General features: G+C 47.2%; 1 long non-coding RNA gene across 1 annotated transcript; it reads left to right on the top strand.

Moving 5' to 3' along the window:
• The first annotated feature begins 680 nt into the window (after positions 1 to 680).
• On the top strand, positions 681 to 26191 carry LOC122466221. The gene is made up of 3 exons (XR_006291580.1): positions 681 to 1984; positions 22870 to 22980; positions 23066 to 26191. It is a non-coding gene; the product is annotated as an uncharacterized LOC122466221 (long non-coding RNA).
• The last annotated feature ends 485 nt before the right edge of the window (positions 26192 to 26676 follow it).

The raw sequence follows: 26676 nt of genomic DNA, 5'->3' as shown, positions 1-26676 counted from the left end.
GTGTGTGCGCACGTTGCTGTGCACATAGAGTTGGGTGTGTACAGTTACTCAGGGCCTGCTGCTACATAGCTGCCATTTGGACTATTATTATGTTTTGTTCAGACTTGCTGACTTAACTGGTTCATGGTTATTACATTTTTTGATTGGCCACCTACATGTGTGTCTATCTTTGATTTTCTTGCATTTTGGGATTGCTGTTCTTGGGTGCATCAGAGCATAACAGGGGAACCACTAGGCCCAGGCCACCAGTGAGGACATGGGACAACAAAGGAGAAAACACGAATGGGAATGAGATCAAAGGTTAAAAATCAAGGAACCAGAGAACCCCCAACAGCACCCATAGCTTCTCAAAGGCATCTAAGGAGTCAGTGGACGCTGCCCAGATAGGGTTGCCAACCCTTCAAGATTATCCTGGAGTCTCCAGGAATTAAAGATTAATCTCTAATTAAAGATAATGTCATGTGATGAAACCATCAGGAATTCATCCAACCAGAGTTAGCAACCCTATGCCCAGAGGAACTCTGCCTGGAGGGGTGATTGGATAAGGGAGCAGAAATAGGCCCCACAATCAGAATATCACCCCTTGTCCAGCTTCCTCCTCTTAAAGCCAAAGTAGTGTGCAACTAAGAGGTACTGGATCCTCCCAGCACTCTGGATCCACGTCTCAGGAGAGTCTGCTTTCCTATATCAGGGAAGTAAGGCAGGCAAAGTGTAGATTAGCATTTTGCACTGTTCCTTTTTAAACGGATAGTGCTGCTGGAAGCTAGCCAAAGGCCTGTGGTATCTACCTGATGAAGCCAGGTGACTCATGTAAGCAGAGAGCCATCAACACCCGTGCTGTGCTTGGATATGTAGGAGATCAATTCTTCTCTAGCAGTAAGGACAAAATTACATGCACAATAGTGTAGTTACTTTGAGCAGTCATTTGGGGGCAGCATAAACAAGAAAACACTATAAACGAGAATAATTTTGGGCTTTTACACAGAAACACATTGAACATACCACAAGAGCATAGTTTACTACAACACAGGATTGTTACTGTGCTAAAAATAAATATAATATTGGAAGGAATCTACACAGACTGAACCATTACAATTTGTAGCTATAGCCCTGGAAATTCTCTCTCTGTGCTGTGTTTGTACGAGTTCCCCACTGTTGCAATGGTGGAGAGTGAAAACTGCTAATTGTAGACACAGCCGTATTGTATTCCCTCGACTCCGCTAGCATTGACAGCCGATGTATCTGCTTTTCCCACAGCTCCCTCTGGCCTCCTTCCACCCTGCTCCCTAGGAATGGAACTTTTGCCCTGATCTGATCTGTAAGGCCTTTGCCCTCTCCTCCTGCAGATCCCCACAAGAATCCACCTCATTCTGACAAGAAATTGCCCAATTAATGCTGAATAGACTGAGGGGCAGTCAGATATAGTTAATGTGCATTTATTTAATAATTATAATAGATTCCCCCACACCCACAACCAATATATAGAGAATGTCTATAAAAACGGTCCCCATTTAGATTGTGTCCCCCTCTCCTCCTTTAGTATGTTGCTTGTCAGTTGTACTGTAAATTCTTAAGGGGCAGGGACTATTTTTCTGAGAGGTGGGGACATAGCCTAGCATATAGATTTTGAGTAAATCATCCTTTGGTCCCACAGTGACGCTATCTCAAATTGCAATTACAAAGATTAGTAACATCTACAGTGGTGTGGTTTTTTTTGTTTTTTTTTTAATCTGTGGTTTTAACAACTATTTCAAAAAGTCCCGAGTTAAAGGCCCTGTTAAGCACATGGTGGTACTTTAATTTGTCTGTTTATGCTCCCTCTAACTCTGACCTCTATTCTTCCTGTCAGCACTTATGGATCTGAAGCAGGCCATGTGGATCTTCAAAGGACATTGAAATTGCATTGTAATAACCTGTATCTCTGGAATGAGCCAGGCGAGGGCTGCTGATGGAACTGCGTTCTGGTAAAACGATAAAAATAGAGGTGAGTAATTACATTTTTCATAATGGACAAGTTGTTCAGATACCATTTCAATGACAATTTCCATTCAGTAAGGGAAAACCTTTTAAATAATATGTCACATTTTACCATGTCACCTAATTTCTTACAAATCCAATTTGCTTTCCCTATAGTCCATAGCTAGGGGATAGAGCTACAATAAACAAACTATATATAAATCTATGGCTGAATTGGCTGGTATATTAATAATCACATACCTACATTTATTAGTTCTAAATCAGAAGACCAGAATAGGCTCTATGCTGCAAACATTTATGTACATGCATAAACTTTACTCATGTGAGCATCCTGTTGTGATCAATAGACCTGATTTTCTTTGTCCCTTGTGCAGTCATTTACAGACTCTATTCCGTACTATAGCTGTGCTATTCTGACTTGGTAGCATTTTATGTCCTTTTTGCACTCACTTTCCACAGGTGCAAATGACTGCACAATGGGTCAGGCAGTGGAGAACTGGGTCCAAAGGCAGTAATCATATGTGTTAGGATTTGCGGCTCAAAGCAATAGTAACACAGGGATCTCTGTGGAAAAAAAATGGTTACTCACTTTCTCGTAATTGTTGTCCTTCAAGATATGTTGTTCATGTCCATTCCAGGCAGGTGTGTGTGCACCGAGTGCATGCCAGCCAGAAGATTTTTCCCCTAGCAGCATCCGTAGTGTTGGCCTGGCCGTCCCTGGAGTGGCGCCTTCATGGCCCCCAATATTAGGCCCCGCCGACCTCCCACCCCCTCAGTTCCTTCTTGCCGACTATTCTGACAGAGGGGTAGGAGGGTGGGTATTGGAATGGACATGAACAACACATCTCGAAGAACAACAGTTACGAGAAAGTGAGTAACTGTTTTTTTCTTCTTCGAGTGATTGTTCATGTCCATTCCAGGCAGGTGATTCACAAGCTAGAGCTCAGGAGGTGGGGTCGGAGTTATCCACAGAAAAGAGCACAGGTCGCCCACAAGCTGCATCATCCCTGGACTGTTGTGTAATTGCACAGTGCGACATAAATGTATGTATCGAAGACCACGTAGCTGCCCTGCAAATTTCCTGAATAGGGCCTTGTGCCAGGAACACCGCAGAGGAGGCCTGGGCCCTGGTAGAGTGAGTGGTTATCTGCGGAGCGGGCTCCTTTGCCAGGGTATAGCACTCCCTAATGCAGGATGTTATCCATGACAATTGATTGAGAGGATTGAGAGGATACCAGAAGGCCCTTCATTCTGTCCGCCACAGCTACAAAGAGTTGGATGGACTTCCGGAATGACGTAGTTCTCTCTATGTAGAAGGCTAAGGCCCTACACATGTCCAGTGAGTGCAGCCTGCGCTCCCTATCTGAGGAGTGTGGCTTGGGATAAAACACTGGGAGGAAGATGTCCTGGGTCATGTGAAAATGGGAGATGACCTTCAGGAGAAAAGCCGGATGAGTCCTGAGCTGGACCTTATCCTTATGGAAAAACTGTGTAAGGGGGCTCAGACGTGAGGGCCCTGAGCTCCAAAACCCACTGAGCCGAGGTAATTGCCACGAGGAACACAACCTTGGATGAGAGATATAACAGGGAGCAGGTGGCCGGAGGTTCAAATGGTGGGTCTGTAAGCCTGGAGAGGACTAAATTGAGGTCCCAGGCAGGGACAGGCTGATGTGTGTGTGGGAAGAGCCTGTCCAAACCCTTGAGAAAACGACTGACCATGGGGTTTGCAAAGACTGAGAGACCATCTGAGCCCGGATGGTAGGCGGAGGTAGCGGCCAAGTGGACCCTTACTGATGATCGTGACAAGTCTTGATGCTTTAGGTGAAGGAGGTAGTCCAGTATAAATGGTATGGAGGTGAGGGGCTGCGACTGACTACATTGCTCCTCCCAGATGGAAAATCTTTTCCACTTAGCCAGGTAAGTAGCTCTGGTGGAGGGCTTTCTACTACCCAGGAGGACTTGTCTGACCTGGTCCGAACAAGATAGGTCTGTGGCACTTAGCCATGGAACATCCAGGCCGTAAGGTGGAGCGACTCTAGATTTGGGTGCCGGAGTCGGCCCTGGTCCTGTGTGATCTGGTTGGGGACCAGCGGTAAGGTGATTGGGGCAGCTATGGACATTTCCAGGAGCGAGGTGAACCAGTGCTGACGTGGCCATGGCAGCGCTATTAGTATGACTTGATCCCAGTCCCTGCAGATCTTGAGGAGCATCCTGTGGACTAGGGAGATGGGTGGGAAAGCATATAGCAGGCAGCCCTCCCATGAGAGAAGGAAGGCGTCCCTGATGGACCCCGAGCTGTGGCTCTGAGGGAACAAAATGTCTGACATTTCCTGTCACCTAGAGTGGCAAACAGGTCTACCTGGGGAGAGCCCCAGAACCAGAAGATTGAGCTCACCATGTCTGGCCGAAGGGACCACTCGTGGCTATTGAAGGTCCGGCTGAGGCTGTCCTCCAGTGTGTTTCGCACCCCTGGGAGGTATGAAGCCTGCAGGTGGATCGAGTGCTCTATGCAGAAGTCCCACAGCGAAAGGGCTTCTCGGCACAGGGGAGAGGAATGTATACCCTATGTTTATTGATATAGAACATCACCGAGGTGTTGTCCATGAGGATTGAAACACACCTGCCCATTATGGGCATTTTGAAAGCATATCAGGCCAGACGCACTGTCCTCAGCTCTTTGACATTAATGTGAAGAGCGAGGTCCACTGGAGACCAGAGGCCTTGGGTCTTGAGGTCCCCTAGGTGAGCCCCCCCCAACCCAGATCCAAGGCGTCTGACACCAAGGTGAGCGAGGGCTGAGGGCTGGCAAAAGGCACCCCTGTGCAAACCATTCGAGGGTCGAGCCACCATAGGAGGGAGTCCAGTACCAGGCGGGGCAGGGTTACGACCCTGTCCAACGCATCTCTGGCTGGTCGGTACACTGACACCAGCCAAGACTGGAGTGGGCGCAGCCTGAGCCTAGCATGCTGCACCACGTATGTGCAGGAGGCCATGTGTCCCCGCAGCTTTAGACAGTTTCTTCCCGATGTCGTGGGGAACCGTCTGAGGCTCTGTATGATGTTCTGAAATGAGCGAAACCTGGCGTCTGGGAGGTACATCCTGGCTTGAGTAGAGTCCAGGACTGCGCCCTATGAACTCTATCCTCTGCACCGGGGACAGCGTAGATTTCTCCTTGTTCAGGAGGAGACCTAAGTCGAGGAAGGTCCTCCTTATAAACTTGACCTGAGCCTCCACCTGGGCTCTCGAGTGACCTTTGATCAGCCAGTTGTCGAGGTATGGAAAAACCTGTATCTGGCACTTGTGCAGGAACGCCGCGACGACTGCCATGCATTTTGTGAATACTCGGGGGGCAGTCGACAGTCTGAATGGGAGGATGGCAAACTGGTAGTGGCCTCTGTTCACCACGAATCTGAGGTAGTGTCTGTGATATATGACTATTGCGATATGAAAATATGCGTCCTTCAAGTCGAGGGCAGTGTACCAGTCTCCTGGATCCAGTGAGGGAATAATGGAGGATAGTGAGACCATGCGAAACTTGAGTTTCTTTACATACTTGTTGAGCTGTTGCATGTCCAGTATGGGTCTGAGGCCCCACTTGGCCTTTGGTATGAGGAAATACCGGGAGTAGAAACCTTTGCCCCTTAGCTCCTGAGGAACCTCCTCCACTGCCCCTACCGAGAGGAGGGACTGCACCTCTTGAATTAGAAGTTGCTTGTGAGAGGGGTCCCTGAAGAGGGATGGGGAAGGGGGTTGGGGGGCGGGAGGGTACAGAATTGGATGGAATATCCCCTCTCTACCGTGCGGAGCACGCATCAATCTGAAGTAATTCAAGACCAGGCACAGTAGAAAGGGGATAGATGGGACGAGAAAGTAAGATGGGAAGGATCCAAAGATTGTACTGGCGAGCCGTCCTCGACCGTACCCTCAAAAGGGTGGTCTAGAGCCCAGTGGGGCCCTGGCCTGGCCCGAGCTTTGTCCAGAGGGAGGGCGTTGCCTCCTCCGAGTGCTCCTGTTCCGCCTATGCGGAGCATCCTGGCAGTTTTGGGGTTGGTAAGGACGAGGGGCAGGTTGAGGCCTAAATTGTCTGCGCTGGGTAGCAGGCGTGTGAAGCCCCAGGGAACGAAGGGTAGCCCTCGAGTCCTTCAAGCTGTGAAGTTTCTTTTCCGTCTTCTTGGAGAAGAGAGCTATGCCCTCGAAGGGAAGGTCTTGAATGGTCTGCTGGACCTTGTGGGGAAGACCAGATACCTGTAGCCAGGAGCCTCTCCTCATAACCACCCCTGTGGCCAAAGTGCGGGAGGCCGCATCCGCTGCGTCTAACGCCGCTTGCAAAGACACCCGGGAGACCAGTTTCTCGTCCTCCATGGGCGCAGAGAACTCCCCCTGAGTTTCCTGGGGCAGAAGTTCTGTAAACTTAGCCATAGATGAGCAGGTATTATGCCCGTAGCAGCTTGCTATGGCCTGCTGGTTGGCTATATGAAGTTGCAGGCCTGCTGTCGAGTAGACCTTCCGGCCAAACAGGTCCAGTTTCTTGGCATCCCTGTTTTTAGGGGTGGATCATCGAAACCCTTGACGTTCTCTCTGATTGGCCGTGTCGACCACCAAAGCGTCTGGAGGAGGGTGGGTGTAAAGATGTTCATACCCTCTAAAGGGAACAAAGTAGCAGCACTCTGATTTCTTGGCCATAGGTGCCAGAGAAGCAGGAGTTTGCCACAAGTTCTTAGATGTTTCTGTTATCGACTTGATAAATGGCAATGCAACCCATGGTGGGCCGGAGGGAGCCAGGATGTCTATGACAGGGTCTAAATCCTCTTCCACCTCCTCTGCCTGAATCCCCAGGCTTTGGGCGGCCCGCCTTAAAAGCTGTTGAAGAACCCGGCTGTCCTCCAAACCTGGGGCCATCGAAGTCCCCGCGACCGCTTCGTCGGGTGAGGACGAGGAAGCGAGAACAGGAGGTGGGCCCAGTTCACTGCCTTCAGCCCCCCCAGGGTCCCTCGGCATGCGGTACTGTGGAGCTGGTACTGATGAAGAACTCTGCGCCGCAGCCGGTGCCAGGGCAGTTTTATCTGGCGGGACTGAGATTGTCGGGGTCGGTAGGGACGGAGCTGAGGCTTCCACTGGTGCCATCACCTGGAGAGCCGATGCCGGAGCTGGCTGAGGTATCGGTGCCGAAAACATGTGAGTCAGCAGGGCCTCTCCGCCCTAGGGTAGCATCAACTGTGGCACGAACGACGCCGAGGACACCAACACCATTCTGGAGCGCGGACCATGGACTTGACCCTGGCTCTGATGGTACGCCCAGGGTGTCCAGAAGGGCCATTGAGCAGGTGGTTGCCACTGTTGCTGCCACGGTGCCGGGTATGGTTGGTGACTGCACTGGGACCTGGACTTCTGCTCCACAATCTGCTAGATCAAGCTGAATTCACCTCTGACTCCGAGGTCTCCGAATAAGAAGACCACAGAGGAGCAGTTCCCTGGTCGCCAACGAACGACGACTCGATTCCGGGGAGCGGTGCGCTCCCTGCGTCTGTGCAGGTGGTACCAGAGATGGAGACCGATGGGCCATAATGGTTGGCTTACCCCTGGAGTGGAACAGGGGGCGTGTGGTCACCGGAGATTTGTCCCTCCTTTCGGGGGAGGACGGTACCGGGAGGCGCATCAGGTCCGTTGCCGCCTTGAACGCCTCCGGCGTCGATGGTGGTTGTATGTCCACCAGATGGTCCTGGGACTGAGGAGGGTTCGGATTTGACTGGACCCCGGCTGGGGCAGGAGTCAATGAAACCCTGGGCAGAAGCGAGGCGGAGGTGGTCTGTTCTGAGCCACTCGCAGACGGCGCTGGCCCCTTAGGCTTCAAGGGGGGTGATCGGTCCCTCACTGTCCTCTTCTTCTTTACCAGCACCGGAGATGGAGAATGGTGCGGAACTGAGGCCGACGCCCTATGGCCCGAGTAGTGGCAGTGCTGGTGGGCTTTAGAGTCCTTAGCCGGGCCTGTTTCACGCGCTGTTGGCACGGGAGTGCTGCGCACCGAAGAGGACGTGCTCGGTGCCAGGTTGTTGGGTCCTGGGTTGGATTGCGGTCTCAGAGCCGCCTCCATGAGCAGGAGTTTTAGTCTCTGCTCTCTGTCCTTAAGGGTTCTTGGGCGGAAACCCTTGCAAATGCGGCACTTGTCCTTTTGGTGAGTCTCACCAAGGCACCGCAGGCAAGACGAGTGAGGATCACTCTTGGGCATAAACTTTCCAAAGGACTCACAGAGTTTAAACCCTGGAGACCTGGGCATACCCGCTAAGGGGAAACGAACTCTCTAACAAACCACTACTAACTATATGAAAAGTATTACTATAGAGAATAACTATTTACACTAAGAACAAAGGAACTAAGAAAAGACACTGCTAAGGTGCTTGCTGTAAGAGTGAGCAAAGTTCCAGCTAGCCGTCATGGGCGGTAAGAAGGAACTGAGGGGGTGGGGGGTCGGTGGGGCCCGATGTTGGGCACCATGAAGGCGCCACTCCAGAGGGCGCCCAGGCTGACCCTATGGACGCTACTAGGGGAAAAATCTTCTGGCTGGCGTGCACGCAGTGTGCACGCACCTGACTGGAACGGACATGGACAATCACTCGAAGAAGAACTAAACACTTTAAAAGGGATAGTTTGATAGAACACCGTCAAAAGCATTGTGCTGTACAAAAACATTGCACTTTTTTTCCTTGTTCTAAGTCTGCCTCATCAGCTGGTGTGTGTTTACATTGTACAAAGTTTGTATTCAACAGTTCAGATTTCTACAACTGTACTTATGAAAAATGTCAAGGTTAGACCAGGTTGCTACTGTGCTTTCTTCAAATAATGAGCATAATAGCCTTGGAGCTGATCTGCAGCTGTAATCATTTGGCAGTGAAAGCCGACTGAGCCATGATCGTATGAACTGTGATGCAAACTTCAAGATCTGTTTGCTGCTACTTGAACACTTGTCATAAGACTTTCAAATTGCAACCTGTAATTTCCATTATGGTTATTGGAACTGGTCAGAAATTGGGTTTTGCCATGGGAAAACTTCGACTTTTGTTTTTATATTAAAAAAAAAAGACTTGGTAATTTTTGGACAAAAGCCGCTGAAAACGAAATTTATTGGATTTTTGGTTTTCTGATGGAAATCAAAATTTTTTGAAGATGAAAATGTTCATTTAGTCAAATAACCAATTTTCTGTCACAAAAAAAAAAGTTAAATGGAAAATTTTCAACCAGCCCTAATCATTATTGTTTAAAGCCAAGAGTGTGGCCTAATATTTTTGTGCAATTGGTCTGTACACTGACTCTACTACACCAGAGTAATGAACCTGATCTTTGGCACCCCTACTCCAAAAACTGGTTCCTCCCATACATTGTTGTATTGAGCTGTCCAAGGTAATATTTCTGTGTGTGTTATGAATATCCACATGGATATCCACTTTGCCAACTTGTCAAACACTAGCTTCTCTGTTTATTTAATGGCGCCTCCGCTGATTTGAAGCAGGGAAGGCTCCAGTGTCCAAACAACGACCATATTCATTTTTTTGTGGTGCTGTGAGATGTAGCTGAACTGCTCACAGCTGTTGTCCTCTGTGTAAAATACACAGGGCTATATTCTCTTATCCACTAATGGGAGCAGAGTCGAACCTGGTCGAGCCTGCGGTCATGGGGTCATGTTGCCTCAACTGTGCTTCCTTCTTATCCTATGGAGGGCTCTCCCAGGGCATGCTGTAGGGTTCAGATTCTGAAGGTCAGGAAGGGGTAAGGCTGGGGGATGTCTCCCCAAAGCCCTACAGCGATTCCTGACTAATCAAATGCTGATTTTTGTCAACATTATTTTATGTAACGACTCCCTCAGTAGTATAAAATCCAAGTGAAGTTCCTGGGTGGAGGCTACATGGGAACAGATCCTGAGGGAACCATGCTGCCATGGAGGGGTGTGTGGTGACCTGGGCATCTGTGCACATGGTCTTGAGTCTCCATCAGTGTCTTAGGCCTTGTCTACACTACAGGGTTAATTCGATCTAAGCTACGCAATTTGAGTTACGTGAATAGCGTAATTCAAATCGATGTAGCTTAGATCTACTTACAGTGGGGTCCACACTACATGATGTTGACAGGAGATGTTCTCCCATTGACTCCCCCTACTCTTCTTGATCCAATGGGGTACAGGAGTAGAAAGGAGAGTGATCTGCAGTCGATTTAGTCTTCACTAGACCCGCTAAATCAACCGCCGATGCATCAATCGTCGCTCCAGTAAGTGTAGACAAGCCCTTAAGATGACACAGCTCTAAGGACATCTGCTACTTAAGAGGCTGGATGCCCTCTCTCTGCACCATTGTGGTGGTGGCAAATCTCCTCCCCTCAAAGAGGGCAGTCCAAGGGATCCTCCATCAGGTCAACCTCATGGAGTTTCTAGTGCAACGAATCCCTTTCTGGGATTTCTTTTTGGAAAAGACCAGTACGGTCCAATGACAAGAGGCCAGCCTCTACATTTGCAATCAGTGAAAATTGTCTAGAATTTCAGGCAATCTAGGGAAGTACTTTTCAAGGATGAGTAGACAAAAAATGTCAAGTTTTGGATTTTGGGGTACCAGCTAGTGGTATTTCCCCTGATACAAGTCCCCATAATAGGGTGACAGTGGCTCTTTAAGATGGAGCAGGCCAGTGTTCCTGTGCCTTCTCAGTACACTCCAGTTTGGCTAATGAATTGGGCTTAAAAGAGGGCACCTGGGCCCTAGGTGAGGAGACCAGTGAGAGAGGGAGCTGGTGAATCAGGGCCTTGCTCAGACAGACGGGCAGGAGATGAGAGTTGCCAGAGATTGTATGTTTGGGACCTCAGACATGGCTGAAGGCAGGAGAGCAGCCAGCAGGGTTTGATGGCTGGTTTTTCCCAAGCTAGAGAACTTCAGTAAAGGGCTGAAAGTAGGAGGAGCAGCAAAGCAACTTACTTGTTGACATATCCAGGGCCAGAAACCTGGATCCTGAGGAACCATGGGAGGGCCAGGGAGAGTGAAGGATGCTTCCCTGGTAAGGATGCTTCCCACTGTGAGACTGGCTGTTCCCACTGGGAAGAATAGGATTGTGCTCCAGTTGGAAGGGCTGGGATGGCTGTCCCAGGCCTGAGCAGGACTGACAGAATCTGGGCATGAATGAAGGTGACGTGGTCAAAGGGTGTGGGGCATTGTGAGACAAAAATGTCAAGTGCTCATAGTGACTGTTTGCACTGGAGGTGATGAATGGCTTTTATGTTGGGATTTTTGTGGTGGATTATTTTGCATAAGGTTTCTAATAATATACAAACCAGCCCTGAAGAGGGGTATTATTGAGGCAAGAAAGCTTGTGTGAGGTTCCTGGAACCAAGGGAAGGAAACTGAAGCAGGGCATACCTGTCATATCTGTCATGCTGTGGCTTGTTGCAGGAGGGCGCTCCAGGCAGGGTCGCTCTATGATAGTCCCATACACTGATATAGCAAGTGCACTTACAGACCTCCAGGACTTACACACGCCACATCTGACATAACGAATAACTATATTTAACAGTTACATACCCCTTTTCATCTTTAAAGCCCTTCACAAACATGAACTAGTGAATGTAAATATCAGTCAACATAAATGTGTCTTGTGTAATTCCCCGCACACTTATACAAACATGGTGGAACAGGTTCCTTGCTGCAGCCAAAGGCCTCTCAGTGCCATGGGGGTGGGGAGCAGACAGGAAGTCCGGTGTGGCTTCCATGATTCTCTGCCTGTCCCCAGCACAAATTAGAGCATCATGACGTTGTTCCTACCTGAACAAGCTGGTAATGGTACCCAAGGGGATGTTCACTAGTTGAGGAAAGATGGAATATAGCCATGTCTCCTCCCCCCCACCCCATCTCAGTCCCTGACTAATCCCTGTGGCAAGGGCTGTGTGGAGAGAGAATGGTGTGGGAGATAGATAGGACAGCTCTTCTTTGAGTGATGTCCCTGTGTGTGCTCCACTTCAGGTGATTATGCACGCGTGCCTCTAGTCGGAGAATTTCAACAACAGTGCCCGATTGGGTAGCACATGCTATTTTCCTGTCTCACACCGGCAGTGGTGGCTAACTAGTGCTTTGCACCCAACTTCCCTCTTCAGTTCCTTCTCAACCACCCTTGGTCTGAATCAGAGCTCTGGCAGTGCCTCTGCATGACTTACCTTTAGATATAGGATTAGCAGTATCGTTTGGTAGATAGATTAGTTAGTTAGGAAAAAAATCTTTTTTTCTTTTTCTTCTCCTCGTAAATAATAATAATAATATAATAATAACATTCATTCACCCCTCTTGCAGGCAACTTCACCCGAGAATGCTCGGGTCTCTGGGCTTTAAGTGTTGCCTCTCCTGCCGAGAGGCAATTCCAGTCTTGGATGGACATTCCCAGTGTGTCTGCCGCTTGGGGGAAGCTCACGTACCTCAGAAGTGCTTCTATTGCCAACACCTTAAGGCCTGCGCCAGGAAAGTGAGAGACTTTAAACTAAAACTAATCTTTATGGAGAAGTCTCTCTGCCTGCCCTCTGACCCGGGACTGCAAACTTCTCCTGGTCGTCCACCTCAGCTTCTGGCAGACCTCCCTCACAGACCCTGTACTGGAGGGACCAGCCTCCCAAAAAATGGGCAAAGAAGAGAGTTACTACCTCTCCTCCAAAGAGAAATGTGAAAAAGATGCGTTCTCCAAGTCTCCACATCATCAGTACTGACTGTGGCATGGCTGAATACCTATGAGTTGATAGGATCCTCGGGTAGCGCTAAAACCAAAGACCCTAAGCAGGCAGGCTCACAAAAGGACTGCAGAGACAAGACTGCTCCTTCTACCATGGCTGCAGCAGCTAAACACTCAGTACTAAGGACCTCTGCAGTGCCTCCGCTTATGGCATCATTTTCTTATGGCACATAGCGCAGATTGGCCTGCTTTACCTCCTTCAGCACAGTCATCTTCGGCACTGATACTCCCAGTGCTGCAACAACTCCCGCTACTGTAACAATTAACGCTGATGCCATCTTCAGCATTGCAACCTTCTGAAACGCAGCAGTTTCTCCAATACAAGGACTTCGTAGTTCCTACAGCACTGGAATCACTGCTTCTTGGTACCAACATAGCTGTGGTACCATTCAGTACCATTATTACACACGCCAACAAACAGACCTGCCCCTCCCTTTCCTAGCGAGGAAGAGGACAATGAGGAGGGAGATGTTTATTCCTCACACTGCTCTTCACTCATCTAGGGAATTGTCAGACCAGACCTACAGAAACAGCCAGGACACCCTTGCAGGGCTGACACCAGGGGTAGTATGGACATCCATGGATGCCACCACCAATGCCATTCCCACCACAGTGGCCATATTAGGACACATGAACTATATATAGGCAACATTATTCCAAGCCTCTCAGCACCCCCAGGAAAAGACTAAGATGTTCTCCATCAGCATCAGAGGTGGGGGCCCCCAAGACCTCTGAGGAGACTTTTGAGGAAACAGAGGAGGCTCTAGATCAGGAGGCCATTCCAACAACTAACACCTCCTCCTCTCCAGACGAGGCCATCACGCCTCCACCACCTACAACAGGAGACCATTTTAAACACTTCCAGGAGCTGTTTAAAAGAATTTCAGACACACTCCAAATTCCCCTGGAATAGGTTGCTGAGTCCTAACACAAGTTGTTCGGCATATTACATATCTTAGACTCATCCAAAATTGCCCTCCTCATAAATGCAGCACTCATGGATCCCACCAAGGATCATGGATCCCACCAAGGACCATGGCAGACCGCTGCAGCAACCCCTCCTTCTTGTAAAAGGGTGGATAAGAAATACTATGTTCCATCAAAGAGCCTAGAATTTCTGTTCTCACAACCCCAATCAAACTCATTGGAGGAACAGGGCAGGCAACTCCACTCAAGGACTATCCCATATGATAAAGAATGGAAGATTGGACCTCTTTGATCACAAAGCCCACCTTGCAGTTCAGAACAGCCAATTATGAAGCATTGATGGCAAAATACAATCACACAGATTACTCCAAAATGTCCCAATTTATTGACCTCATCCCTGAAGATAAAAAAAGAACACTTTAAGTGAGTCATCTCTGAAGGCCATCTCCTGGCAAGAACAGCTCTGCAGGTATCCTTAGACGCAGCAGACATGGCGGCAAGATCCATCACAAACACCATAGTGATGCAGTGTGCCCCTTGGCTCCACTTCTCTGGGCTCCCAAAGGAGGTAGAATCCACCACAGAGGATCTGCCTTTGGAGGACCAAAATTATTTGCAGGTAAGACCGATGAAAGACTCCACACATTGAAAGACTCTAGAGTGACTCTGGGTCTTTAGGCATCTACACACCTGCACAAAAACAAGGCAGATATTACCCATCACAATGTTCACGACTGGCGCCTTACACACAACTGCAAAGGCAGTACAACATCGAGGCAGAGGCAAAGACCCTGTAACAGGGTGGAACTTGCCACCATGGCGCCTTCCGCTGGCTGTCCTGGGAATTAGCTCTCAGCCCTGCCAGTCCGCCTTCAGCTAGTTGTGTCAGGCCTGCCATCACTGCTGTCTCCACTCTTTGGACCCACATTGCTCCCTGGACCACAACATCCTCTTCTGGGCATGGTCCTCTGGCTATGCCTCAACTCCGGTATCTCCCTGCTTCCGGGGGACCAGCAGTCCTTAGTCCTGCCACTTGCTTCAGTGGCCAACTGCAGTCTAAGGTCCAGCCCCTCGCCTCAGGAGAAAACTGCAGTCTGAATACTGGCCACTTTCCTCATTGGCAAGCGGGATGCGGGCGGGACCCAGGACACCCGCTACTCTGAGTCCCGACCCAGGGACCCTATAGCCAGCAGCCACCTACTGCCCTCTTCCAACCTGCTGCCTATTTTCCCTGGGCCACTTCCCTCATAGCCCTAGCCCCTCTCAGCCCTTGTAGCAGCCTAGCAATGGTCAGCCAGCAGCTCACCCTCACACTCTGCTGCCCCTGCCCAGCACTGCTCTATCTATGGTGCTTCTTCAGGCAGCCAGTCCTCTTCCCTTGCATTCCAGGGAGAGACTCCCTTTTGCTCTGCTGAGCAGCCCTTTATATATGGCCCTTGCCAGCCCTGATTGGTTGCTCCAGCAAGCCTTCCCCCATTGGTGGGTTCACTAAGCCCTTTCCTGATTCGTGGGTTCTGCGCAGAATCCCTGGTGCTTCTTTTAACGCCTTCTTCTTCCTGTGTGGGGCAGCTGCCCCAACACATACCCACAAGACATAGGCCTCTCCCATCTCAATCTCCTATGTCGCAACAATCTGGATTGAAACATCAAATTTGAGGGTTTGGTCGAGGGTCTGAGAGACTTCCCCCAATTCCAGGTGCTCCACTACCCGCCCTCCTCCCCTTTACTTCAGAATTCTCAGAAGGATCTCAGTGATAGAGAAAGAACTGGGGGAGGTTTGTTGCACACCACTTGTTAACAACCACTGCCGGCATGAGACTGGGCACTGCTGTTGAAATTCTCTGACTAGATGTGCAGCGGCGCACGATCGCCTCAAGTGGACACCCACAAGAGAAACACATCTCAAAGAACCTCAGTTACAGCACAGGGTGAATAACCTTCTCATCTACGCCTGCTAGGGATTCCCCTACAACATGGTAACTCCCAGCAGGTGGGAGAAGCCCAGATTCCATCCCATTTGCACTACCTGCTTTGTGCAAAAGGAGCAAAGAGAAGAGAATGTAATCTTTCATATTGCACACAATTTCTAGGCATTACACAGAGAAAAGGAGAAGGATGTGGGTGGTGGTGGTCGGGGACTCTCTCCTCAGGCGGACTGAGTCATCTATCTGCCGCCCCGACCGGGAAAACCAAGAAGTCTGCCGCTTGCCAGGAGCTAGGATTCACGATGTGACGGAGAGACTGCCGAGACACATCAAGACCTCCAGTTGCTACCCCTTCCTGCTTCTCCATGTGGGCACCAATGATACTGTCAAGAATGACCTTGAGCGGATCACTGCAGACTATGTGGCTCTGGGAAGAAAGATAAAGGAGTTTGAGGCGCAAGTGGTATTCTCGTCCATCCTCCCTGTGGAAGGAAAAGGCCTGGGTAGAGACGGTCGAATTATGGAAGTCAACAAATGGCTACACAGGTGGTGTCAGAGAGAAGGCTTTCGATTCTTTGACCATGGGACGGTGTTCCAAGAAGGAGGAGTGCTAGGCAGAGACGGGCTTCACCTAACAAAGAGAGGGAAGAGCATCTTCACAAGCAGGCTGGCTAACCAAGTGAGGAGCGCTTTAAACTAGGTTCACCGGGGGAAGGAGACCAAAGCCCTGGGGGACGTGGGATACCAGGAGGAAGCACAAACAGGAGAGCGCGATAGGGGAGGGCTCCTGCCTCATATTAAGAAAGCAGGACAAACAGCAAGTTATCTCAAGTGCCTATACACAAATGCAAGAAGCCTGGGAAACAAGCAGGGAGAACTGGAAGTCCTGGCACAGTCAAGGAATTATGATGTGATTGGAATAACAGAGACTTGGTGGGATAACTCACATGACTGGAGCACTGTCATGGATGGATATAAACTGTTCAGGAAGGACAGGCAGGGCAGAAAAGGTGGGGGAGTTGCATTGTATGTAAGAGACCAATATGACTGCTCAGAGCTCTGGTTTGAAACTGCAGAAAAACCTGAGTGTCTCTGGATTAAGTTTAGAAGCATGAGCAACAAGGGTAATGTCATGGTGGGAGTCTGCTATAGACCACCGGACGAGGGGGATGAGGTGGACAAGGCTTTCTTCCGGCAACTAACGGAAGTTACTAGATCGCAGGCCCTGGTTCTCATGGGAGACTTCAATCACCCTGATATCTGCTGGGAGAGCAATAGAGCGGTGCACAGACAATCCAGGAGGTTTTTGGAAAGTGTAGGGGACAATTTCCTGGTGCAAGTGCTGGAGGAACCAACTAGGTGCAGAGCTTTTCTTGACCTGCTGCTCACAAACCGGGAAGAATTAGTAGGGGAAGCAAAAGTGGATGGGAACCTGGGAGGCAGTGACCATGAGATGGTTGAGTTCAGGGTCCTGACACAAGAAAGAAAGGACAACAGCAGCATACAGACCCTGGACTTCAGAAAAGCAGACTTTGACTCCCTCAGGGAACTGATGGGCAGGATCCCTTGGGAGAATAACATGAGGGGGAAAAAGAAAAGGAGTACTTGTGGCACCTTAGAGACTAACCAATTTATTTGAGCATAAGCTTTTGTGAGCTACAGCTCACTTCATCGGATGCATACTGTGGAAAGTGTAGAAGATCTTTGTATACACACAAAGCATCCGATGAAGTGAGCTGTAGCTCATGAAAGCTTATGCTCAAATAAATTGGTTAGTCTCTAAAGGTGCCAGAAGTACAACTTTTCTTTTTGCGAATACAGACTAACACAGCTGTTACTCTGAAACCTGTCATGAGGGGGATAGGAGTCCAGGAGAGCTGGCTGTATTTTAAAGAATCCTTATTGAGGTTGCAGGGACAAACCATCCCGATGTGTAGAAAGAGTAGTAAATATGGCAGGCGACCAGCTTGGCTTAACAGTGAAATCCTTGCTGATCTTAAACACAAAAAAGAAGCTTACAAGATGTGGAAGACTGGACAAATGACCAAGGAAGAGTATAAAAATATTGCTCGGGCATGCAGGAGTGAAATCAGGAAGGCCAAATCACACCTGGAGTTGCAACTAGCAAGAGATGTTACGAGTAACAAGAAGGGTTTCTTTAGGAATGTTAGCAACAAGAAGAAAGTCAAGGAAAGTGTGGGCCCCTTACTGAATGAGGGAGGCAACCTAGTGACAGAGGATGTGGAAAAAGCTAATGTACTCAATGCTTTTTTTGCCTCTGTCTTCAGGAACAAGGTCAGCTCCCAGACTGCTGCACTGGGCAGCACAGCATGGGGAGGAGGTAACCAGCCCTCTGTGGAGAAAGAAGTGGTTCGGGACTATTTAGAAAAGCTGGACGAGCACAAGTCCATGGGGCAGGATGCGCTGCATCCGAGAGTGCTAAAGGAGTTGGCAGATGTGATTGCAGAGCCATTGGCCATTATTTTTTGAAAACTCATGGCAATTGGGGGAGGTCCCAGATGACTGGAAAAAGGCTAATGTAGTGCCCATCTTTAAAAAAGGGAAGAAGAAGGATCCTGGGAACTACAGGCCAGTCAGCCTCACCTCAGTCCCCGGAAAAATCATGGAGCAGGTCCTCAGGGAATCAATTCTGAAGCACTTAGAGGAGAGGAAAGTGCTCAGGAACAGTCAGCATGGATTCACCAAGGGCAAGTCATGCCTGACTAATCTAATTGCCTTCTATGACGAGATAACTGGCTCTGTGGATGAGGGCAAAGCGGTGGATGTGTTGTTCCTTGACTTTAGCAAAGCTTTTGACACTGACTCCCACAGTATTCTTGCCAGTAAGTTAAAGAAGTATGGGCTGGACAAATGTACGATAAGATGGATAGAAAGCTGGCTAGATTGTCGGGCTCAACGGGTAGTGATCAATGGCTCCATGTCTAGTTGGCAGCTAGTATCAAGTGGAGTGCCCCAAGGGTCGGTCCTGGGGCTGGTTTTGTTCAATATCTTCATTAATGATCTGGAGGATGGCGTGGATTGCACCCTCAGCAAGTTTGCAGATGACACTAAACTGGGAGGAGAGGTAGATACGCTGGAGGGTAGGGATAGGATACAGAGGGCCCTAGACAAATTAGAGGATTGGGCCAAAAGAAATCTGATGAGGTTCAACAAGGACAAGTGTAGAGTCCTGCACTTAGGACGGAAGAATCCCATGCACCGCTACAGACTAGGGACCGAATGGCTCGGCAGCAGTTCTGCAGGGGTTACAGTGGACGAGAAGCTGGATATGAGTCAACAGTGTGCCTTGTTGCCAAGAAGACTAATGGCATTTTGGGGTGTATAAGTAGGGGCATTGCCAGCAGATCAAGGGACGTGATCATTCCCCTCTATTCGACATTGGTGAGGCCTCATCTGGAGTACTGTGTCCAGTTTTGGGCCCCACTCTACAAGAAGGATGTGGAAAAATTGGAAAGCGTCCAGCGGAGGGCAACAAAAATTATTAGGGGACTGGAACACATGACTTATGAGGAGAGGCTGAGGGACCTGGGATTGTTTAGTCTGCAGAAGAGAAGAATGAGGGGGGATTTGATAGCTGCTTTCAACTACCTGAAAGGGGATTCCAAAAAGGATGGCTCTAGACTGTTCTCAGTGGTAGCAGATGACCGAACGAGGAGTAATGGTCTCAAGTTGCAGTGGGGGAGGTTTAGGTTGGATATTAGGAAAAACTTTTTGACTAGGAGGGTGGTAAAGCACTGGAATGCGTTACCTAGGGAGGTGGTGGAATCTTCTTTCTTAGAAGTTTTTAAGGTCAGGCTTGACAAAGCGCTGGCTGGGATTATTTAGTTGGGGATCGGTCCTGCTTTGAGCAGGGGGTTGGACTAGATGACCTCCTGAGGTCCCTTCCAACCCTGATATTCTATGATTCTATTAAAAGAAGGCTATTGGCTGAGCTGCCTACAAAATTAGGAGATCTTCTCCTGCCACAATAAGAGCTACATGACTTTCCCAGGGACTTCTGAACATGTTTGAAACAAGTGGAATAAGATGGGTGGGGGATGGTCATACTAAGGGCTTGTCTACACTATGTGCTGGATCAGCGGGCAGCGATCAATCCAGTTTGGGGGGGAGAGTTGATTATCTAGTAAAGATGCGATAAATTAACCGCTGAGTGCTCTCCTGTTGACTCTGGTACTTCACCAGAATGAGAAGCGCAAGCGGAGTCGATGGCAGAGTGTTAGCTGTCGATTTACCACAGTGAAGACACCACGGTAAGTAGATCTAAGTACGTCGACTTCAGCTACGCTATTCACGTAGCTGAAGTTGCATATCTTAGATCGACCCCGCGCCGTAGTGTAGACAAGCTGTAAGACTATTTATCTGGTGGATTCACTAGCTGAACAGCGAAGGTGAACAGTTACAATTGCAAGTTAAGTACTGTATATCTTATTTAGTTGCTATTATATCAAGTGCACAATTCCCTCCACCAATGACACCGCATATACCATCTGCCAAGGGAGCTGTACTGACAGCCCAGTGTCAGGAACAAAGTGTGTTGTGCGGGGATGAAAGATCTCTGAATCAGCTTTGCTCCTGGAACGTGTGTCTCAGATTACACTTCCTGTTATATCTTTGTTGTGGTAACCTGTTACAAAAACCAAACAAGCACCTTCCATGTTACATAATGCACAGCAGCTTGTAGTGATTGCTTATGTGAAACAGTAAATTCAAACAACTGTGTTCACTGTTTGTATCTATGCCATTTGTCTCTATGCACGTCACTCCATCTTCTAAGTCTCAAAATCTAGTACACAAAAATTAAATATATGTAAACTAAAGGACGTACAAACTTTATACTTATTCTTCTGTACTCCCACATCTATTGTTAAAATACTTTTTTTACAAACAGATATATTGATACAAGTTTGATTTCCAACTATCAAAGTAATAATAGACTGTTACTTTTTCTGTGTTCATTTGCCTTTATTGATCCATGTGTCTTCTGCTTATTACATCATTTACATTTATAACCTCTATCTGCAAAACTTATTAATTGTGCCTTCTTGAATATATTCCTTCAAAGCCCAGATAAATGGTTGTAAACAAACTGACTGTTGAAAAATATAATATGAATATAGAAAACATGGGTCAACAGATCCTCATGTCAGGTGCAAGAATAAAAATCTGTGCATCCCCTTGAACAGTTGTTTAATTTGCTCATATTTCTGTAGATTTAATTAAAACACACCTAAGTTAAACTGTTAAAGGAGTATTTTAAAATCCACATATACTGTACTTCATTTAAAAATTGTTTGTTCTGCAGAATTATATGTGACTTTATAGAAAAGGTCTCCTCCTTCTCTATTTTATTTTTTATGTTAAATAATTATATGCTTTAAATTTATTGCACATAAAACTGATTACACAACTGTGCTGATCACACTAATAGCACCGTCTTTGGGCAGAGAGGCACTTTGCAATCTCCTCCATATAGTTCTTCTAGTACAGACTAGTCCTTGGGTAAAATCCTGGCCAGCTGAAGTCAGTAGCAAAACTCCCATTGACTTCAAGAAGAAGGGTGAAATCCTGACCCTGTTATACACCCTTGCTATGTAATAACCAGGACCGGCTCTAGGCACCAGCAAAGCAAGCACGTGCTTGGGGCGGAGCATTTCCAGGGGCGGCATTCCGGCCACCCTTAGACAGGGTGAGAGCACCACGCCCCCGGCCACAGCAGGAAGGGGAAGCCCCAGCCAGGGATGCTGAGCTGTCAGGGCCCAGCCGCTACCTGGGGAGGAGAGGGCAAGTCCTGCCGGGGAGCCGGGGCTGTGCCGCCTCATCTACGCACTGGCTGCTGCGCTGCCTTGTGCCACCCCTTATATCGGGGTGACATCACTCCCTCCGCTTCCAGCGCTGTCTGCAAGCCCCAGCCCTATCTGAGCTTGGGGTGGCAAATTTTTTGCTTGGGGCAGCAAAAACCTAGAGCCGGCCCTGGTAATAGCACTTAGGTTTTGCTACTTTAACTATAACATAGTTAAAGCAGAAACCTTTCTTTAGCACAGATGCAGGTATACTGGTATAAAAGTGCTTATATTGATTCACAGATTCCAAGGGCAGAAAGAACCTCTGTGATCATCTAGTCACACAGGCCATAGAATGCCTCCAAAATAATTCCTAGAGCAGAACTTTTAGACAAAGATCCAGTCTTGCTTTATAAATTGTCAATGATGGAGAATCCACCATGACCTTTGGTAAATTGTTCCAATGGTTAATTACCCTCACTGTTAAAAATGTACACCTTATTTCTGAACTGTCTAGCTTCAACTTACAGCCATTAGATCCTGTTATACCTTTCTCTGCTAGATTGAAGACCCCATTATTAAATATTTGTTCCCCATGTGTGTACTTCTAGACTGTGATCAGGTCTCCCCTTAACTTACTCTTTGTTTAAATTCAACATATTGAGCACCTTGTGTCTATCACTAATCCTTTAGTCATTCTTGTGGCTCTTCTCTGAACCTTCTCCAGTTTTTCAACATCCTTCTTGAATTGTAGACTCCTGAACTGAACGCAGTATTCCAGCAGAGGTTGCATCAGTGCCAAATACAAAAGTAAACTAACCTCTTTACTTCTACTTGAGGCCACGGGGTCACTCTGGCAGCTCATGTTCAGCTGATTATCCACTATTACTCTTAAATCTTTTTCAGAGTTACTGCTTCCCAGGATAGAGTCCTCCATTCCATAAGTATGGCCTACAGTCTTTGTCCAATTTACAGATAGTCATGTTAAAACACACATTGTTTGCTTGCGCCCAGCTTACCATACTATAAAACTATAAGACGAGAGACAAGAGACAACAGGTAGATACAGACAGATGGGAGAATACAAGGAAACAAGTTGTCACATTAAGCCACAGCCCTGTGTTGGCAGTGGTGAGCCTCCCTTCTCCAGCAGGAGCTCTGCAAGGAATTGTACCAACAGGATTGGGCCATCCTTACGCTGCCTAGGTGCAAGGACTCCCGCTGTGCCTGGCAGTAGGCCGAGAGTGGAGGGAAATGGGGAATAACTCCTTGCATTTTCTCTTGCCCTGGTGCAACAGCACAGAGAAAGACACAGGCTAGACCTATGTAGTCATTTAATCAGACAGGCTATTTCTTTAATTTTGTAGAGAATTTTTAATCTGAGAATTAATCCCTTTATTTTCTCTGGATACACTATGAGAAATGGATTTCTAAAGACCAGCTCTTAAAATTATTTGCTTATACCCTGGAAATGTTGTTTTTGTCAAATACCACAGGCTTGGCTATGAATGTGAGCAGGCAATTGGGGAACCAGTGCCATTGGCGGCATATTGAAACAGCATCAACAACTTTAACATAGAACCTCCTGTAGAAGTGAAGTGAGAAAGGTAAGAAGCAAGACTCTGTGTTGTCCAGTAGCGTCAGTGATTTTCCCAGGAGGACAACCCAGACTGACACTTTGCTATTCTTCAGGAGTTGCTGTTATGGCTGGCCAGTATCCTAGCAACAGCTGCAGAGATAGTATCAGCAACATCATGCCTTGGTTAAACTGACTTTGGATGAGACCTTACCAAGTCTATGAAAATGGGAGCCATAGCAGGGATGGTCAGTGGCCATTTATCTTCTCTCCGGTGATTCTGTTTTCATTGTTCTAGTCTGGTAGCCTCTGGCCATGGCTGAGCCGCTGAGTAGATAAGGTTGCACAGATCTAGCACATGTAAAAGAGCCAACATATTGTAATGACAGTTTTGTGTTTGTAGCTTGTGCTGTCATGCAGTGAAATTATACCTGCCCAAACAATATGGAGAGATACTCTTCTGTGAACTAATAGACAGCTTTATTAAGTGCTCGGGACACAGCCAGACATACTTGGCTCCTAGGTCAAGAAAGCACAGGCAAGCTTAATTCTGTTTCACTTTTGTGATGATGGTAATATAACCACAGTATGAACAATGGACTTTTTAGTGTAATTGCAGCTTGTGAATGATTTGAAATGAAAAAAATTACTGATGACTGTGCCCAATGCCCAGCTGTTTTACAGTAGCCCATATGCTCCCCTCTTTTCCACAGAGCAGTTGGGCATGAATCATGCTGCAACGGGGTTTGAGGAAATGGTGTGCAAAGAGGGGAGAGGGTGTGTTGCCAGGGCACTATATAGCTGCCACCAATCCTTCTGCAGAAGAGCTGCTATGTGGCCAAAATTTGTGCAGCTGATGGAGGTGTTGGGGGGAAAGTGATGGAGCAGTTGCAAACCTTCCATTGACTTCAGGTGTAGTTGAGGTGGTGATTTAATTGTCTTGTACCCAGTCTCGTAATGTCCAGTTTCCTCCATCTTGAAGTATGGATTCCCAAGTCCGCTCCTGCAATAGGTTGTTGTTACTCATGATGAAAGCACCATGTTCTACCACTGTGCAGCCACAGTTCAGAACAAGCACTTTAATGGCCCCAATCCTCCACTGATGTAAAACCGTGTAGCTGAGAATCTGGCCCTAATGTTTATAAAAATCAGCATTTTTCAGGTAAATGTTGTAACAGAAGGCACTTAGTACCTGATCCAATGCCCATTTAAGTCAGTGGAAAGGCTCCCACTACCTTCACTGGGCTTTGGATTGGACTCTAACACATTGTCTCTTCTCATATTAAAATACCCAGTTAAAAGTGAAAAAATAAGGGGCAAATGCACCCCTGTTGGTAGTGCCTGAACTTTGTTACCATCTGGTGTCTGTTTGGTGGCCTCAGTCCAGTTCCCAGTGGGAAGATAGCTAAATGTCTCTCAAAAAAGAACACCACAACTGGTACTAGTTGGCATAGCTGCTGCCAGTGTCTGGAAAGAGGTCCTGGGTTGTACTGAGATGGAGATGAGCTAAACTCTGAAACCTAAAGATAGTACTGCAATATCAGGTTTGAACCACATTAGTGGAGTGGAAACTTGTACTGCTACTTCTCAAGCTGTACCTGTTTAGTTAGTAAATAATAATACCTTGTATAGTTCTTTCCATCAATAGATCTCAAAACACTTCAGAAAGGAGACAGGCATCGTTACCATTTTACAGTTGGAGAAAGTGAGGCATAGAGAAGTGGAGCGGCTGGTCCAATGGATTCCCAGTCACGTGATTTATCCCCTAGGCAACATTGTCTAGAGCACTTCATTTTCCCAGGCTGTCAAGCCAACCTATTGCACAAATGCTAAATTCACACTCACAAATGAAAACCTGTTTTAAAATGAAAAAAAAAAAAAAAAACCCCAAAAAAACCATAGTGAAAGATTTAAGACCATATGTGAGCTCTGAAACTATTGATTTAAATATGAAGCTGTCATTCCACGCCCTAAACCGGTATACTTTTAAAGTTTCTATTGAGTTAAGAAAGTGTGATTTACATCAAGCAAACTAACTAAAAGCACATGATGTTCTGTTTGCTATGTACTGTACCTTTAAAGCCGGCTGCTGTGGGGGGCAACTGTGAAGCTACCGCTATTGTGCCTGAGGTAAAATTTTACAGAGTGAGTCAATGTGCGTGCTCTTTCGCTGACACTTTGCATTTATTCTTTCTTCAGTCATTTTCATAGATTCATAGATATTAAGGTCAGAAGGGACCATTATGATCATCTAGTCTGACCTCCTGCACAGTGCAGGCCACAGAATCTCACCCACCCACTCCATTTTCCTGCATGTTCAGATAAATCACCCCAAAATGGAAAATTGAAAACACAGATACAACATAATTTGCTATTAAAGTTTATAGAAAACAGTTCATGACAGAACATAATTGTAATGACTGGCAATGGCTATCGGTTTGGGGACAAGTTTAAAATTAAAATAGGATTTCTCATGAGAGAGGATATTTCCCCCCAGGTAGAATTGGTAAGATTTTTTCTTTCCATGGGGCCAGATTCTACCACCCTTCCCTGTAGTGGGTAACACCAGCAGAGACACAAATCAGTGCATTCCATCTCAAAAACCAAGAGGCCAAACATGAACTCAACCTCAGCTGGCTTGGAATAAAATTTACTCATTCCGTAAATCCTGTATACCTTGCTGGTACTCTTGACAGCACATTTTGCTTCAGAGCCCACATCTAGAAGATGAGCATATGAAACAACATTCTCAGCAAGCTGGGTGCATCCAACTAGGGTGCAGACTTGTCCCGTCTGCAGTCAACAGCACTAGCACTGTGCTACTTTTGCTGATTAGAGGTGGTCAGTGTTTTGGTACAGGATTTTAAAGAAGGATTGCTTATCAATTCAATAATACTACTAACAATGTTAAGGGGAGATTTCAAAGGGCAGTTATGCACCCCTCTCCCATTGACTTTCAGTGGGAATTGGGCACCTAATTCTTTTTTGACTCTTATGTAATGATGTTTTCTAGAGACAGTGCAATCGACAAGATGTCCTGTCATCTATTAAAGCTAAAAAATTGTTCTTAGCGAAATCTGGGCAAAGTAAGGAGTAACACAAAAGGGCAGGATATTAAAAAAACTATTGCAGTCCATTGTCACTGATTGCTTACACATTTAAAACAGGAATGCATGTAGAGGTTGCTTCAGTGGAAGCGTCCTGTTTAACTAAATGGTACAGTGCTCTGGTGAGGGAGAGAATCAGCCTCACGAAATCTATTGTCTTTGGAGTTTATTACTATAACCTATTTATTTCTTACAATTAAACACTAAAAGACTGGCTTTTTTCCCACTTAAGGCTTTGGCCTGTTGGAGCCAATGGATCGTGCTTTAAAGTACCTTCTTACAGAAGCAGTTTATTATGTTGTTATTCTGAATGGAATCTACAGAAAATGAGATCCAAAATTACACTAAGTTGCTAATGTTTGGTAACTTGAGAAGAACCAGAAGAATTTGAAAGTTAAGAATGTGTTCATTTCAGATAGCTCTCTTCATCTTGAATGATCCCAGTCTCTTGTAAACTGGAGTTCTGCTTGCTGGGTGTGGACATTAAAGATACATTTTGTAAGAAGGGGTGGTTGCTCGAAGTCCTTTTGCTAAAATATCTCCCTGCTGTTGTGTAGGGCAGTGTGCGCTGGTTGGGTTCCATCTCCCTAGCTCCAGAAGTGGCTCTATTTTAGCGGTAC

Source organism: Chelonia mydas, chromosome 1, assembly GCF_015237465.2.
Source record: "Chelonia mydas isolate rCheMyd1 chromosome 1, rCheMyd1.pri.v2, whole genome shotgun sequence".
In the NCBI taxonomy this organism is placed as follows: domain Eukaryota; kingdom Metazoa; phylum Chordata; order Testudines; family Cheloniidae; genus Chelonia; species Chelonia mydas.
The sequence above is the reverse complement of the archived record's forward strand: the minus strand, read 5'-3'. Positions and strand labels throughout refer to the sequence as shown.